The following is a 15,922-nucleotide window of genomic DNA, read 5'->3' as shown; positions in this document are numbered from 1 at the left end:
ACATACTGCCTCTTTAGACCAAAACTTACTGTATTTGGGGCTACACACTTTCTGTCCTTTTCTTTCTTTCTCCTGAGCACAGAGTCCTTGAAAAGTTCTGTTTGATACACACAATTTTTTATCTTTCTTCTGAGGGGGTGATAAATGAGGGTTTTGTTCCCTTTGTAGTGAAAATGATATTATGTTGCACTTTTAAGGCTCAAAGGAGAACTGGCCAAATTTTACCTTTTAACTTTACCTGTAATTTATACTCTGGTTAATTGCAGCAACATTGGAGAAATTAACATAGGTATGTCATGATAATTGGATATAGATACTCATAAATTCAAAATAAGAGTGATTAATCATACCATTATATAACAATCTGATTCCTATCTCTTTTTCTTTTCTTATATTTCATAGTTTAGCTCTTTATTATCATGTGTTTCATGTTTAGGTCTTGGTTTACCAACACAAATAAGTTGAATGTAGGACTTCTCATTTCTCTTGTTACCCTACAGCTGAAGTCTTCAATCTTTTGAATCCTCTTGAAACTTTCTTCATTTGAAAATATTCCATGCTCCATTTTTGCTGAATAATATATATTTATTGCCTCTTTCCATGCTGAATTTATTATACTCCCTAAATATCCTTGACAATTCATTCCTTCATTAATTTCTTCATTTATACATCAGGTACAGCTGCCATGTATTGTACTCCCACAATATTTACCACGTTATGTTGTGCTTACCTGTTTCTCCTTCTAGATTTGAACTGTCTGAAGGCAACGACTGTGTTTGTAATCGTTTCATTTTGGGAGTTACTTGGTACATAATAGGTATACGATGAGTTTATTTAGATGAATAGTATCTGGTAAAATGCCACACACATAGTGATTAAATGCTATCATGGTAAACACAACACTGATTTCTTTTACTTTGCTTTAATCATTTTTCTTATAAATGGAAAGTTTGAAATACTTGAAAAAATAAGACTCTTATCTTTTGAATGAAGTTTAACATTTCACTACCATGCAAAATCCTATAAACAAATAAACAACCTATTTTTGGGGGTGGCTGGATATTGAATGCCCCTGAAACTATTAAGCATTTTATCAATATGCATAATTTTTTCAGTAGGTTGATATATGCATTTTATAATGGCTAGAAACCTGAGGTGGGATCAATATCTACCATATTTTTAATCCTGGTAGAATAAATAGGAAGTAATGAAAAACACAGATATTTACTTCTTTGTTCATTTGAAATTCTGCCTTGGGCTAAACCAAGCAGCCTCTTCAAAATCATTGGAACTGTAATAACATGCCACTAAATGCTTTTGCTTGTTCAATTTTTCATTTGCAAAGGTAATCCATGCTTTAAAACCTGGAAATCTTTGAAATATGCATCAGGCAGGAGGCCGTTGTGGAGATTGCCTTGAGGTCAGGGCTTTCAGTTCCTTGGTTGCTGAGTCTGAGGTTTCTGCCAAAGGCCACGAAATATCCCTTCATTAACTGGTTCTTGGCGGCATATATAATTAAGAGCTTGCCATAGACCCGAATGTTGTAAAACGAAAGGTGTCTCCTGTGGTGTGAAAACAGGGCCAAAGATGCTGATCCCGTGACGAGAGTCCTGTCATCGCTACCCTGTAGTTGGTGGGGGTCTGAATTAACAAAACGCTCTGGAATACAGCAGCCCTGTAATGCAGGTGGTTTCTGACAGTGCACTCTTCCGTGGGGCTGGCATGTGCAGAGCTCAGGGGCTTGATTTCACACGTTGGCAACGCCTCTGGTTTACCAAAGCCTTTCCCCAAGGACTCTCATGTCAGGCCAGTTAGGTGCAAGTTTGTACAGGTGGTGGATCAGCTGTTTTCCCTGGAAGTCATCCCCTTCTGGTTCCAGTTCTCCCGTTGAGGGTCACTCAAGGGTGACTTGGAGTCTATTGCTCCTTGAAGGCTGACCCTGCTGTGGCTGCCAAAACACAGCCTCAAAGAGACGATGATTTGAACCTGGCTGGCTGGCTGCTTGTCTCTAGACTCCCTGGCACCACTCAGTTTGGGGAAGAAAAAAAAAATATACCTGGTAGCATTCACGTCTACAATTGTAATGAAGTTAGGGTGTCCAGATGTATCCCTTTAAAGGGATTAACCCAGTGTTCCAGGAAGCCTTTTGAGGTTAATAAATTATTTACTTTTTCCAAAGGAGATAGGAATAGGAAATCTTCAATTGTGCTCACAGAGATTAGAATGTGAGATAGACCTTTTTCTAGTAGGGAGGAGGTAGCTGTTTGCGTTACACAGAACACATGCACAGTGGATCTTTGTTTTTACCAGGGTCATTAGTGCACCCTTCTGATCCTGCCCAGGTCCCCTGAGCACACCAATTACTTGCTGAAGTCTGCTATAAGGAGTCTGGGTGATGTGCTTAAAAGAAAAATCTAAAGCCATCTTGGGCTGGGAAGGAGGGATTTTGAAATGCTAATATTTGCCTTTGCTAGATTACATGCGGCTGATAACCCCTTCCATCATGCAGTTCTCTCCTCCTTTGGCTCCCTAAACAGACTTAAACCATTTGCCAAAACCTCTGTTCACACCCTTGACACAAGTCAAACCAGGCTCCTTATGATTTCCTGAACACAATAGCAAGTATTTATCAAGTCTATGCTATGTGCCAGGCACTGTGTTACGTGTTCCATATACATAGAAGTTCTTCACGATGACTAGTAACTGTTTATTCTTTTATTCAGTCAAGAAATACTTAATGAGTACCTGCTATATGTCAGGCATATGCTAAGTGGTGAGGGTTTGCCTGTGAACAAAGCAGACATGTTCCCTGTTGCTGTAGAGCTTATAGTCCAGTAGATGAGATAAGTGTTAAATAATAACGAGAAGTAAAGGACTGGAAAACATGAAGGCAGAGCAAGGAGGTCTGACCCTCAGGAAGGGATGTTTGCCATGAGAAATGAAGACGGGCTGTGCTGCACTGCATGTGAGATTTTAGTATACCAACCAGGGATCGAATCCATGCTCCCTGCAGTAGAAGCCCAGAGTCTTAACCACTAGACCACCAAAGAAGTCCCAAGGTACCTCTTAACGTCCAAATAACAGGGCAAGTCCAGAATAGCTGTGGATACATGTGGGTTCATAGGTTTGGTGGTGAGAACTGAGGAAAAATGGAGGGTGGCAGAGGTCTGAGGATGTGTGATTTGAAATCCGGGTTGCAGAGAATGAGAGAGAGCCTTAACTAGGAAAACCAAGGCCGGGTAAGGGGCTCCGGTGAGTTTGGTGATGTTTACTTTTCAGAGCCGCCCGATTGCGTAGGTGTGAGGCTTTCTCAGCAGATTTTGGCAGATCTTAGATGCAGAGGATTCACAAGCAGTTGAAAGTTCTAGGATCAGGATAATCAGATGATAATAATCCTATCTAACATTTATGAAGGTTTACAAGGTGCCAGGTGCTGTTTTAAAAGCTTTACATACATACATTATTTCATTTAATTAGGTGCAGGCATGTCTTGGAGTTGCGTGAACTGTACTAAATTGTAGCACATTAACTGACTAAATTCAAGTCAGCAAATAAAAGCTTAGCTGTTTGGCATGCTATTTATATAATTGTCATGTATAAAGTGTGTTTCTCTGGCCTCACAAAACTATGGGGAAAATTAGGGTCAAAATGAGAACAATAAAACAATGTCTCTTTGGCTCTTTCACTCTAAGAAACTCCTTTCCTCAAATTCTGTGTTAATTTCCTCGGGCTGCTGTAACTAAGTACCACCCCTGAGCAATTTAAAACAACAGAAATTTTTTTGTCTCATTGTTCTGGAGGTTAGAAGTCCAAAATCAAGGTTTTGGCAGGGCCATGCTCCCTCTGAAACCTATAGGGGAGAATCCTTCCTTGCCTCTTCCTAGCTTCTGATGGCAGCATCACTTTGGTTTGCAGTTGCATCCCTCCAGTTTCTGTTCTATCGTCCCTTGGTGCTCTCCTGGGATATCTGTGTCTTCATGTAGCATTTTCCTTTTCTTACAGGGTAACCAGTCATATTGGATTACAGCCCCTCCAAAGGTCCATAGCTTGAGTATACCTGCAGGGACCCTATTTCCAATAAGCTCCCATTCTGAGGTACTAGGGGGCAGGACTCTAACATGGTTTTCTAGGGGACACATTTCAACCCATAATAAATTCCTTTCAAGTAGCTCTGAAAGTGCCCATGGGCGCCCCTGGGTGGTCATGACTTTGTATTCTTTGTTTCCATACATTTTCCTCCTCTTCTGTTTTGGTGATGTCTCTCATGCTGCCACCAAGGTCAATATGCTTCTGCAAAATACTTCCAAACCTGCGAAGAAGCACCAGGGGGACAGTGCCCACAGAAGGCGCCAGCGTCTCCTTGGTGCCACTGCAGCCTGATGTTCTGGCCTGTGCCCTCTCTGATCCAGCCATAGGTTGGTCTGCTGTGTCCAGTCTGAGTCCTCACATGTCCCTCATTGTGACCTGACCTATAGTACCTTACACTTTGCTTTGTCCATTTCTTCAATCCTACTCCCTAAGCTCAGCTGGGCTAGAGGACAATCACAGTGACAGCTGCTATTTGGGATTAAAACATCCCTCTCATTGACACTGACCTTGAACTAGAGTCCTTGAACCAAACTTGTGAGCCTCACCTCTCCTTCCACTGGTCTGATGGCTGTTTTGATGCCCTTTGGTAAAATAAAACTTCTTCTAACCCAGACATGCCTAGAAATATCAACAGGAATCTTGAGTGAATTCAGCTTAGCTTCTCAAGCCAAGACTGTGGCTCCCTCTGATATATATTTAAACTAATTTTATACAAAAATTTATGCACAGCATGATGCTTGTCATCGATAACTGTTATTTTGGGCTGTCTACTGGGTCTGCTACTCAAGATCTGAAATACATCTTCTGCCCTATGAGAGAGGGTTTTCTCCATGCACTTCACATTTAGTTTGTACTCTTCTTTCCAAGCTTACTGAATCCAGTGAGATGTTTGATTTCAGTCCTCAGCCCCTTGTAACCAATCATAGGCTCTCCCTACAGATAACACAACCAAGCCAGTAATATTCAGCTATAGTACATCTTGATTTTTTTTTGGAGACCCTATCCCTATCATTAAAGTAATTATAAATGTTTGTACTTCACTATAACAGTTTTCACTTTCACCACAGTAAGAAAAGGGTTGACTGTTATTATATTTTGGTGTCTTTGATCTTAACCCGTCTTCATATGAGATACTTTTCTTCCCTAACAAAACATCAGTTTAAAATTAGTTAATCAACAAATATTAGTTAGGTTTTTCCTATGTGTCTTGTGTTAGTAGAAAACAGACACAAGGAAATTAGCTTTTTGGTAATTAATATTTTAAACTCTTCAAATCCAAATAATGTAGAATCATTCATTCCAGAAGTTCTGAGCATCTACTACATGTCAGGTACTGTGCCAGGCACTCCGGGATACAGCAGAAGCAAAATTCACATAATCTCCATCTTCTTAGAATCCACCATCTGTCGGGAGACTGGATTTTAACAATCTTACAACTAAATATATATATACACATACATATGTATATATATATAGATAGATATATTCACAAATCTTAATAAGAACTGTAAAGAAAATGTATAGGGTACTATATATAGAGGAATAGCCCCAATTAGATTGGGCATGGATTTCAATGAAACTGAAGCTTATTTCAGTCTTTAAGCTAAAGTTCAAAGGATGGGTGAGAAGGGAAGACAATATCTCGTGCAGAAGAGCACATAGAAAGGCTCTGAGGTAGAAAAGAGCTTGGTGCCTCAAAGAAACTGGAAAAAAAGACTAGTCAAGCTGCAGCACAGTGAATTAGGAGGAAAGTGAGCCCAGCTGAAGGAGAGGAAGGGCAAGACAGAGCCTGCACGGCAATGGTAAGGATTCTGAATTTTATCATACATGCCATGGGATGGGAAACATTGAAGGGTTTTAAGCAAGTAAAGGAAAAGGGAGCGGCAGAGAATGGAATGGTTAGATAGCATCATCGACTCAATGGACATGAATTTGAGCCAACTTTGGGAGATAGCGGAGACAGAGGAACCTTGAGTGCTGCAGTCCATAGGGTCGCAAAGAGTTGGACATGATCTAGTGACTAAACAACAGCAGGCAAGAAAAAGGCATGATGGGATTATGTTTTAAAAGATTGCTCTGTTGTGTGGACGATGGACTGGTGTAAAGAGTTGACCCATTTGAAAAGACCCTGATACTGGGAAAGATTGAAGGTCAGAGAAGGGATGACAGGATGAGATGGTTGGATGGCATCACCAACTCGATGGACATGAGTTTGAGTAAACTCCAGGAGTTGGTGATGGACAGGGAGGCCTGGTGTGCTGCAGTCTATGGGGTCGCAAGGAGTTAGACATGACTGAGCGACTGAACTGAACTGACTGTGGATGATGGAGTAGGGCCAGAAGGGGAGATCACCTAGGAAGCTATTATTACAGTTAAGGTGAGAGAAGATAGTGACTAGTGCTATGGAGACAGGAAGAAGTGAACTAAATCAGAAGATATTTTGGAGATAGAACTAACAAATCTCTTTTTAGGGGAGTACGATGCTGCTGCTGCTCCTAAGTCACCTCAGTCGTGTCCGACTCTGTGCGACCCATAGACGGAAGCCTACCAGGCTCCCCCGTCCTTGGGATTCTCCAGGCAAGAAACACAGGAGTGGGTTGCCATTTCCTTCTCCAATGCATGAAAGCGAAAAGTGAAAGGGAAGTTGCTCAGTCGTGTCTGACTCTTAGCGACCCCATGGACTACAGCCTACCAGGCTCCTCCATCCATGGGATTTTCCAGGCAAGAGTACTGGAGTGGGGTGCTATTGCCTTCTCCGAGGGCAGTATGATAAAAACACATTAATCAATACAGATCATGAAATTACATTTAGGTGCTAATCCAAACAATCAGAAACTTAATCACCTTCTCAGCACTGGAGTTACCACTGAGAATCTGTGCCAGTGTGTTTCAGGGAATATATCATTTGAACAAGACCTAAACCTCCAATTCACAAGGAGATAAAAAATTGACTTTCATTTTAGTGCATGCTTTGCTTGGGGCTGTATGGTTCATTTCAGGATTTCAGGAAGTGAACAAATGAAAGTGTTTTCTTTCTTTCTTTTTTTTTTTTTTTTTTTTTAGCTGTCGTCAGAAACCAGCTTTCAAAGACACACAGGGAGCAGAAGTAGGAAGTGGTGAATGTTTTTCTTAATGCAGTAGGCAGTCTCCTGCTTGGTGTCTCCACCCTCATTTTGCTTTTTCCTTGACTAGCAAGAGCCCATGGGCGTTATCTTCAAAATACACCTGTCCAACAGACCTCCAAATCTGTAGTCCTTGCCCACTCCCAACCATATTGACACATAGCTTTCTAGAGATACATCGTGTTTCCTCACATCTAACTGATGCTTCTCATGGCCATCCTTGCCTTCTTTCCACCCAGATCCTGGCTCTCAGAAGACAACTGGAAAAACATGAAATGGAATGTACTGTCGACTGGTGGGAAGAACATGCTGGGCTTCCCTAACTGGTTTTTCTTAGTATCATTCTGTCACGCGGTGTAACTCCTTCCATCAGAGTCAAAACAAAACATCTCCTTATTTTAATGGCCAAGTCAGAGATTTTGCGTAGCTAGTGGAGGTGTCTTGGTGAAGCGGGGGATCATGTCTCAGGGATGGGAACCCTGATGTTGGGAGCATTCGAGAATTACAAGAGAGATATATTTCTGCTCTTCCTTGCACCTTCTCTAAGCTTCAAGTGTGCTAACTTCAAAAGAAAAAAAGTAGTATAAATGTTGATAGTAGTTTCCCCTGCATGATAAAGTTGGAGGTGGGTGTGTGTGTGTCTTTTTTTCTGCTTCTTAATACCTTCCTGTGCTTTCTAAATTCTCTATGATTAGTGTGTATTAATTTGGTAATTAAGAAAAAAACTTACAATTAAAATCAAATTTCCTTGAGGCTGGAAATTTTTTGACTGCAGGTACTGGCAACTGAACAGAATAGCAAAAGGCTCTTAGGTACTCCAGTAGCTCTTTTGGTATATGTGATAACAAGACCCCCAATCCCGGAATGCTTCAGGCTTCTCAATTTTTTGAATATATCACCCCTTGCTTACAAATCTCTTACTCTAAGCTTAAGTTTTCAGTCATCCCAAGTGTTGGAGAAAGAGCCTAGATTCTAAGGACATGTTTTTATAACAAGAATGTCTCTGCATGGATCCCCAAATTGTCATGCTTATCACTCCTGGCTGGGAAGGGGGAAGGATATATTAAAGAATCAATTTATATTAATATATGGAGTCTACTGTGTTAAGTGCTGTTACAAGTGAATAAGATAGGAGTGATTCCTGTCCCTCGGGAACTAGTTGCACTTTGGGAAAGGTTATTTCTCCAACTTTAAAGATGTTAAGTGTTGGCTGAAAACAGCAATTCTTCCACTTTGATCAAGACATCTGTGAGACTCATAAAAAGACAAAGCCATCTCAAAGTGAGCTACACTGTGGCCTAAAGCAATTTTTATAGCCTGCATAGAAAAAGCTCTGTTAAGTAACCAAAACAAATAATCTAAAGCACTATTCCATAATCATTTTGATTCAATAAGAAAATAAACATCGCTTATTTATCTTTTTTTTTTTTTCGTTCTTTGCAGTGTTGTCTTGCTTGTCTTGCTTTTCAGTTAGGGCTTAAGTACAGATAACAGAAAGCCACAGGTGCCGTTTTAGCCAGGATGGACTGAGTATAGGGATAGTGTCATTGAAAGGCCTGGAGGAGGGGGCTACTGTCTGAGAAATCGAGAAGGTCCTGGAAGAACTCCTGGCTCCAAGGGGATGTTCATTCCTCTTCTAGTTTGGTCACAATAACACTTTCATATCCTCTAACCCACTTTTAAAGTTTACCACCTCTAACACAGTCCGGAGAAGGCGATGGCAGCCCACTCCAGTACTCTTGCCTAGAAAATCCCATGGACGGAGGAGCCTGGTAGGCTGCAGTCCATGGGGTCGCTAGGAGTCGGATACGACTGAGCGACTTCACTTTCACTTTTCACTTTCATGCATTGGAGAAGGAAATGGCAACCCACTCCAGTGTTCTTGCCTGGAGAATCCCAGGGACGGGGGAGCCTGGTGGGCTGCCGTCTATGGGGTCGCACAGAGTTGGACACGACTGAAGTGACTTAGCAGCAGCAGCAACACAGTCACATGAAATACTAGAGAAAAAGAAAAGAGTAAGCAAAGCAAACTGGTTACTGTATGCATTAAAAAGCCAGGAAGAAAACAGGGGAGCTAGAACAGACCTTATTTCTCCATCTGGCCCCAAGCCTGTAGCTGGTATTTATAATTTTCTTCCACTCCCTTTCATATTCTTCTTTTAAAAAAATCTTCAGCCAATACCTCAACTAGTCATGCTACTTTATCTGATGGGGGTCACTTAAATTTTCATTCTACTCAATTAGAACCATATGTAGTTTTGCCAGTAATGGGATGGTACATCTTCAATTAATTTTTATCATTGGACAGAGCAGCACAAGGGGTTACCCCAAAGGTTACCCTTGGTTTTAGGCCCACTCTTATCCATCCACTTGATTTCACTTGTAGTGGACACTTTTGTTTCCTTGAAAATCATCCCAGTGATATAGGAAGCCCTGATCTTTGAACATCATGAAGAGCCCACAGGGGTCAAATGGCTGCCCTAGCTTCCCCTTTAATGGAATCATTGTTGAGTCCTTGGGTTAAAGCAATTTTTCTCAGGGCTTTAAGCTTTCTAAACCAAAAGAAAACCAAAGGGTTAGTTGCTCAGTCATGTCTGACTCTTTGCGACCCCACGGACTGTACCCCGCCAGGCTTCTCTGTCCATGGAATTCTCCAGGCAAGAATACTGGAGTGGGTTGCCATTCCCTTCTTCAGGGGATCTCACCGACCCAAGGATCAAACCTGGGTCTCCTGCGTTGTAGGCCCATTATTTACCGTCTGAGCCACCAGAGAAGCTCGAAAGAAAGCCAAGCATTATGTAAAACTTATATAAAAACTTTGTGATTAGGTCCTTAAATGTAATAAAGAGAAGTGATATTACCATTCCATTTCTTGGTTTCTGGACTTACGTCTGCTTGAGAGAAGCAACAACATATATTGGTTACTGGTTAGAGCATTACCTCATTTGACAGCACAGGACTCCAACTACTCAGAGTGGTGTCTCCTATCTGGTACCATAACGAAGTCTTTAATAGATTATAATACAGTTCTGTAAGGGCATGTGCTTATAGGTGATAGGGTACATGGAGAGACCAGTGAAATCTATAGACATCTTTCCTTTCTCTCACTTCTTTCATAGAAGCAATATTAAATGGGACACTGTGATGGTAAATAAAGATGTTCACAGATGATATTGCTAGGAAAAACAAGCTGGCAGAGAAGACAAATCCATATCTAGAGTAATTACTTACTCTGGTGTGGATATATTACTTCCTCTCTCCCCAAATCCCATGATGGAAAGAGGTCAATGTAGTCAATCTTGAACCAGGTATTTGACTGGTTTATCCCCACCCCAAATATGGGACTTATTCCAAATTATATTAGGGACTCAGCACTGGTCCCTCTAAGCAGTTGGTCAGCCTTGGTAAGGGAAAGGCAATACGTTTGAACTCTTGCGTATCCTCCATCCCTGCTACTATGACCATTTGATCCATGAGCCCATTAGCCAAGCCCTGTCCATAAAACTCATGTGTATCTGATTATTGAGTACCTCCTCGGCAATAGCTATAGGCAAAGTTCTTAATCCCTATGACTCATCTAGGGTGCTCAGTCATAAACAGGGAAATCTGACTCCATTTAACTTAAACAGAAATAGATTTTATTGGATGGTATTGGGTTGCTCACAGGATCAATGTGAAGTCTTGTAAACAAGTCTAAGAAAAAGGCAGAAGCCAAGAAAAGCTTATAGCCAAGAACAGAACAGAGATCATGCCAGTGAAACAATCAGGACCCTGGCTTTGACAGTCCAGCTCTGGACGTTTACTGCCATTTTCATTGCTGTAGTTTGAAATCTGCTTTAGCCTCTGAGAATAAGCTCTGTCTATCATTTCATCTTTTGGTACTTTCACGTGAGACAAAATTCCTGGCAGGAACATCTGACTGGCCAAATCTGGGCCTCGTACCCCACAGAGCTGGGGTAGAGATATCTGCTCACTTTATACCTAGTGGGCACTGGGATCTTGCCTCCTATCAAGACCTAAGGGATGGGGGAAAAATGAAAAATATCCTTTTAAAATTGTTATCCTTTGCTTTATTTAACACTTTGCTTTATTTTATACTTTTAATCTTTGTCCTCCCAACCTTTAAGCATTGGAGTACTCCAGGGATCTGTCTTTAGAGCTCTTCTCTTTTCTATCTATACTCATTTCCTGGGCAGTCTCACAAATCGCTTTACATATTATTATATTCTGTTGACTCACAAACTTATATCTTGACCCAGGGCCTCTTGGGTGACCTCCAAACCATAAATTTCCCATTGCACATTTCCATCTGCATGTCTGACAGGCATAACACACCCCAAACTGAATTCTTGAGTTTTACTTTCCGCCCCAAACCCGCTCCTTCTGCAATGTCCCCCAGTCTCATTCTAATTACTCAGGCAAAAAACCGTGGAGTCATCCTTGATACTTCTTTTTTTTGCTCACAACCTAATCCACCAGTAAATCCTGTTGACTCTATCTTCAAAATACATTCAATTTCCAACCACTTCTCATCACCTCCACTGCTAACCTCCTGACACAAACCACCATCATACCTGCCTTGAGGTATTACAATACCATCTTTACCAGTGTTCCTATGCTGTGGGTTGACTCATCTTTACTGCCAGGACATCCTAGCTTATTCAGCTTCAGTGGAAAGTGTTGTATAAGATTTGATCTCTCTGCAGGTCAGTTCTTCACCTTTCAGCATGATCACCAGTCTCATTTGCTCAAGCAACAGTTTGACTTTATATTTATCACACATAATTCTAAGTTTTAGAAGAGTTACTTTGTGGTAAGTATAACTGTTCCCAAACTTAGAATTATGTGTGATAAATATAAAGTGTTCAGACTCAGCACTTATGAATTTCTAGATAAACTGCTGAGTATGCTGGTAAATTCTCACCCCTGATCCTACACCACGCACACAGAATAAAGACAATTTAGGAATGCTGTTCACTGCTAGGCCTCCTGCAGCCCTTCACGCTATGGAAGTCACTTTCTCTGAGGTCACTAGTGAGTCTTCAATTGCTAACACAACAGCCTAGAAGTTATCTTCCTTAACCCCTCTGTAACATCTGACAGTGTTGGTCACTACTTCCTTTATGAAACTTATTGTTTTATGGCTTCCTGGACACTGCTGTCTCCTTATTGTCTTGTTACCCACTCGGGCCACACCCCAGCCTCTTTCTTTGTCCCAGGTTCTTTATCAGGCTCACACCAGGGTAATCCCTTGGGCCCCTTTCCATTTTGGTGTATGCTCTCTCCCTGGGCAGACTTACCAGGACTTAATCATCACCTAAATGTGAATGGCTCCCCAGTCTTCAGCCCGATCTTCTTTTTCCAGAGCTCTAGATCTGTGTTTTTTTTTGTTTTTTTTTTTTAGATCTGTGTTTTCAATTGGAGTACTGTGTGTCTCATAGATTCTAACCATTTAACACATCCAACAATGCCTCAAATATGCTCTTCACTTCCTTTCTCAGTTCATGGCAGCAGCGTCTAGCCAGTCACTAGGGTTAGAGTCACTTGCCCCACCTCCTTCTGTCTATCACTATGACTGGCTTGGGTTGTTGCATCAATAGTCAGTGTAATGTGATGGTCAAGAGTAAGACTCTGGAGCTGGATTGCCAGGGTTCAAATCCAGCTGTACCACTTACTAGGTGGATAACCTTGAGCAAAGTCCTTTACTCATCTCTAAAATGAGGATAATGATAGTAGCTATGTCATGGGGTCCTTGTGAAGATTATGTAAGTTTGTATTTGCTAAGCAGTTAGAACAGTGTCTGGCATAGAGTAAATGGTACATGCATGTGTGCTAAGTCGCTTCAGTCATGTCTGACTCTGCGACCCCATGGACTGTAGCCTCCCAGGCTCCTCTGTCCATGGAATTTTCCAGGCAAGCATACTGTAGTGGGGTTGCCATTCCCTTCTCCAGGGAATTTTCCCAACCCAGGGGTTGAACCCATGTCTCTTACGTTTCCTGCATTGGCAGGTGGATTCTTTACGACTAGCACCACCTGGGAAGCCTTTAAATGCTACATAGGTGCTTGTTAGTGAATTGGTCGCTGGTTTGTTAGTTCATCCTTCATGCCCGTTAACAGGTTTTTGAGAGACTGCCAGTTACTAAGTTGTCAACCCGTGCTGCGTGTGATTCACGGGGTCGAAAAGAGTAGGATATGACTGAGTGACTGAACTAAACTGATTGAACTTGATTTCCTGCAACTTCCCTCCATGTGGATGCCCTTTCCTTCCTCTCTTCCTCTCTCCTGCCCTTCTTTCCTTTCTTCTTTCTTTCCTTTGTTACATCAATATTTTATTGACTGCTTCAATGCCAGGCGCCATGCTAAACTGGAGAAAATGAGAGAAAAGTGTGTTTTGTCTTCAAGGAGTTCATAGTCTGACACTGTTGATGATACAGTGAGGGGACTGCACCGGGTGGATGTGGGAGGCAGAGTGGGTAAGGGAGGTAAAGGAATGGGGAAGAGTTTCTTTGAGGCAGGGACATTTAGCTGCCTTAAAGGGTCTTTGGGTCAGACAGCTTGGTGCTGTTCTCTGTTGCTGTTGTTTAGTCAATAAGTCGTGACCCATGGACTACTGTGATCCCATGGATCCCACCCATCTCCTCTGTCCATGGGATTTCCCACCTAAGAATACTAGAGTGCATTGCCATTTCCTTCTCTAAGGGATCTTCTTGACCCGGGGATCAAACCCGCCTCTCCTGCAATGGCAGATGGATTCTTTACCACTATGCCACCAGGGAAGCCTGCCATTCTCTAAGTCCTGAATTCTTTTTGCTTTTTGCCTTTGGAATCTTTGGGGGTGTCTTTCTCCCTGTCAGATTGTTGTTTAAGACTGTATCTGAGTCACATTCTTTGGGATGCCAACCTTTCCTTCCTAGTTAGCTGAATGTCTCTTGTAGATACCTCAACTACAGTGCATATCACATGGTAGTCTAGCTATTGGCCTCTCTCTCTCTCTGACTGGATTTTGATGTCCTTTGAAGAAAAGACAGAATCATGTTTATTTTTGAACTGTCCTTCGTTCTCAAAGTGGCATGGCTGACATATCATAGTAGAAGAGTTGTCTATCTACAAAAGAAAATAATTAACACTTCTGATTCAGACTAAAACTATTCAGATTATCATTCTTAGTATCTTAGCACAGTGCTCTGTAGAAAGTAGGTGTTTAATAAATACTAAGTATTTGATGGTTTTGTCAGTGAACTATCTGAAGTAATGTTAGGAATAGGATACTTATCATTAAATCTACTTCTGTAGATAAATTAAGATTTTCATGTCCAACTGAGTGTTAGGGCTCTAAGTGTTGGGGCTCATGTCCAACTGAATGTCATGAAAAAAAATTAAAAATTGTTGGTTATAGAGCTAGTACTGAGGATTTTCTTTCTTCCCTCGGTTGGGTCATGGTTCCAGAATTTTGTGCACAGTTGAGGCACCAAGGTATGGTGCTGTTGGGAGAAGGTTATAGGAGTTACTGCTATTGGAGTTACTGTCACAAACTGTAGGAGTTACTGCCAGGAGTCTATAGTCTTCCATCATCAAAATGTCTACAAACAATAAATGTTAGAGAGGGCTTGGAGAAAAGGGAACCCTCCTACACTGTCGATGGGATTGCAAATTGGTATAGTCACTATGAAGACCAATATGTGGGTTCCTTAAAAAACTAAAAATAGAGCTACCATATGATTCAGCAATCCCACTCCTGGGCGTATCTCCAAAGAAAACTTTAACTGAAAAGATGCACCCCAATGTTCAATAGCAGCATTATTTACAATAGCCAAGACATGGAAGCAGCCTAAATGTCCATCAAAAGATGAAGAGGTAAAGATGAGGTAAAGAATATTACTCAAGCATAAAATGAATGAAATAATACCAGTTGCAGCAACATGAATGGACCTAGAGATTATCATACTAAGTGAAGTAAATCAAGCAGAGACAAATATTATATGATATCACTTACATGAGGAATCTTAAAAAAATGATTCAAATGAACTTATTTACAGAACAGAAAGAGACTTACAGACATTGATGGTAAACTTATATTACCAAAGGAGAAAGCGGGGGAGGGAAAAATTAGGGATTTGGGGTTAAAAGATACACACTGCTATGCATAAAATAGATAAAAAAGGACCTACTGTATTACACAGGGAACTATATTTAATATTGATGTGAGAATTGGACTATAAAGAAAGCTGAGCACCAAAGTATTGATGCTTTTGAACTGTGGTGTTGGAGAAGACTCTTGAGAGTCCCTCAGACTGCAAGGAGATCCAACCAGTCCATCCTAAAGGAAATCAGTCCTGAGTATTCATTGGAAGGATTAATGTTGAATCTGAAATTCCAATACTTTGGCCACCTGATGCGAAGAGCTGACTTATTTGAAAAGACCCTGATGCTGGGAAATATTGAAGGCAAGAGGAGAAGAGGACGACAGAGGATGAGACGGTTGGATGGCATCACTGACTCAATGGACATGAGTTTGGGTAAACCTCTGGGAGTTGGTGATGGACAGGAGGGCCTAGTGTGCTGAGGCCCATGGGGTCACAAAGAGCTGGACATGACTGAGCAACTGAACTGAACTGAACTGAACTAAATAACCTCTAAAGTAAAAGAATCTGAAAAAGAAGAATATATATATATATATATATATATATCTCTGAATCACTTAGCTATGTAC

The sequence above is a fragment of the Bos grunniens genome, chromosome 16 (assembly GCF_055505025.1).
Source record: "Bos grunniens cultivar Pamir isolate PY7600 chromosome 16, Bosgru_T2T1.0, whole genome shotgun sequence".
Classification (NCBI taxonomy): domain Eukaryota; kingdom Metazoa; phylum Chordata; class Mammalia; order Artiodactyla; family Bovidae; genus Bos; species Bos grunniens.
The sequence above is the reverse complement of the archived record's forward strand: the minus strand, read 5'-3'. Positions refer to the sequence as shown.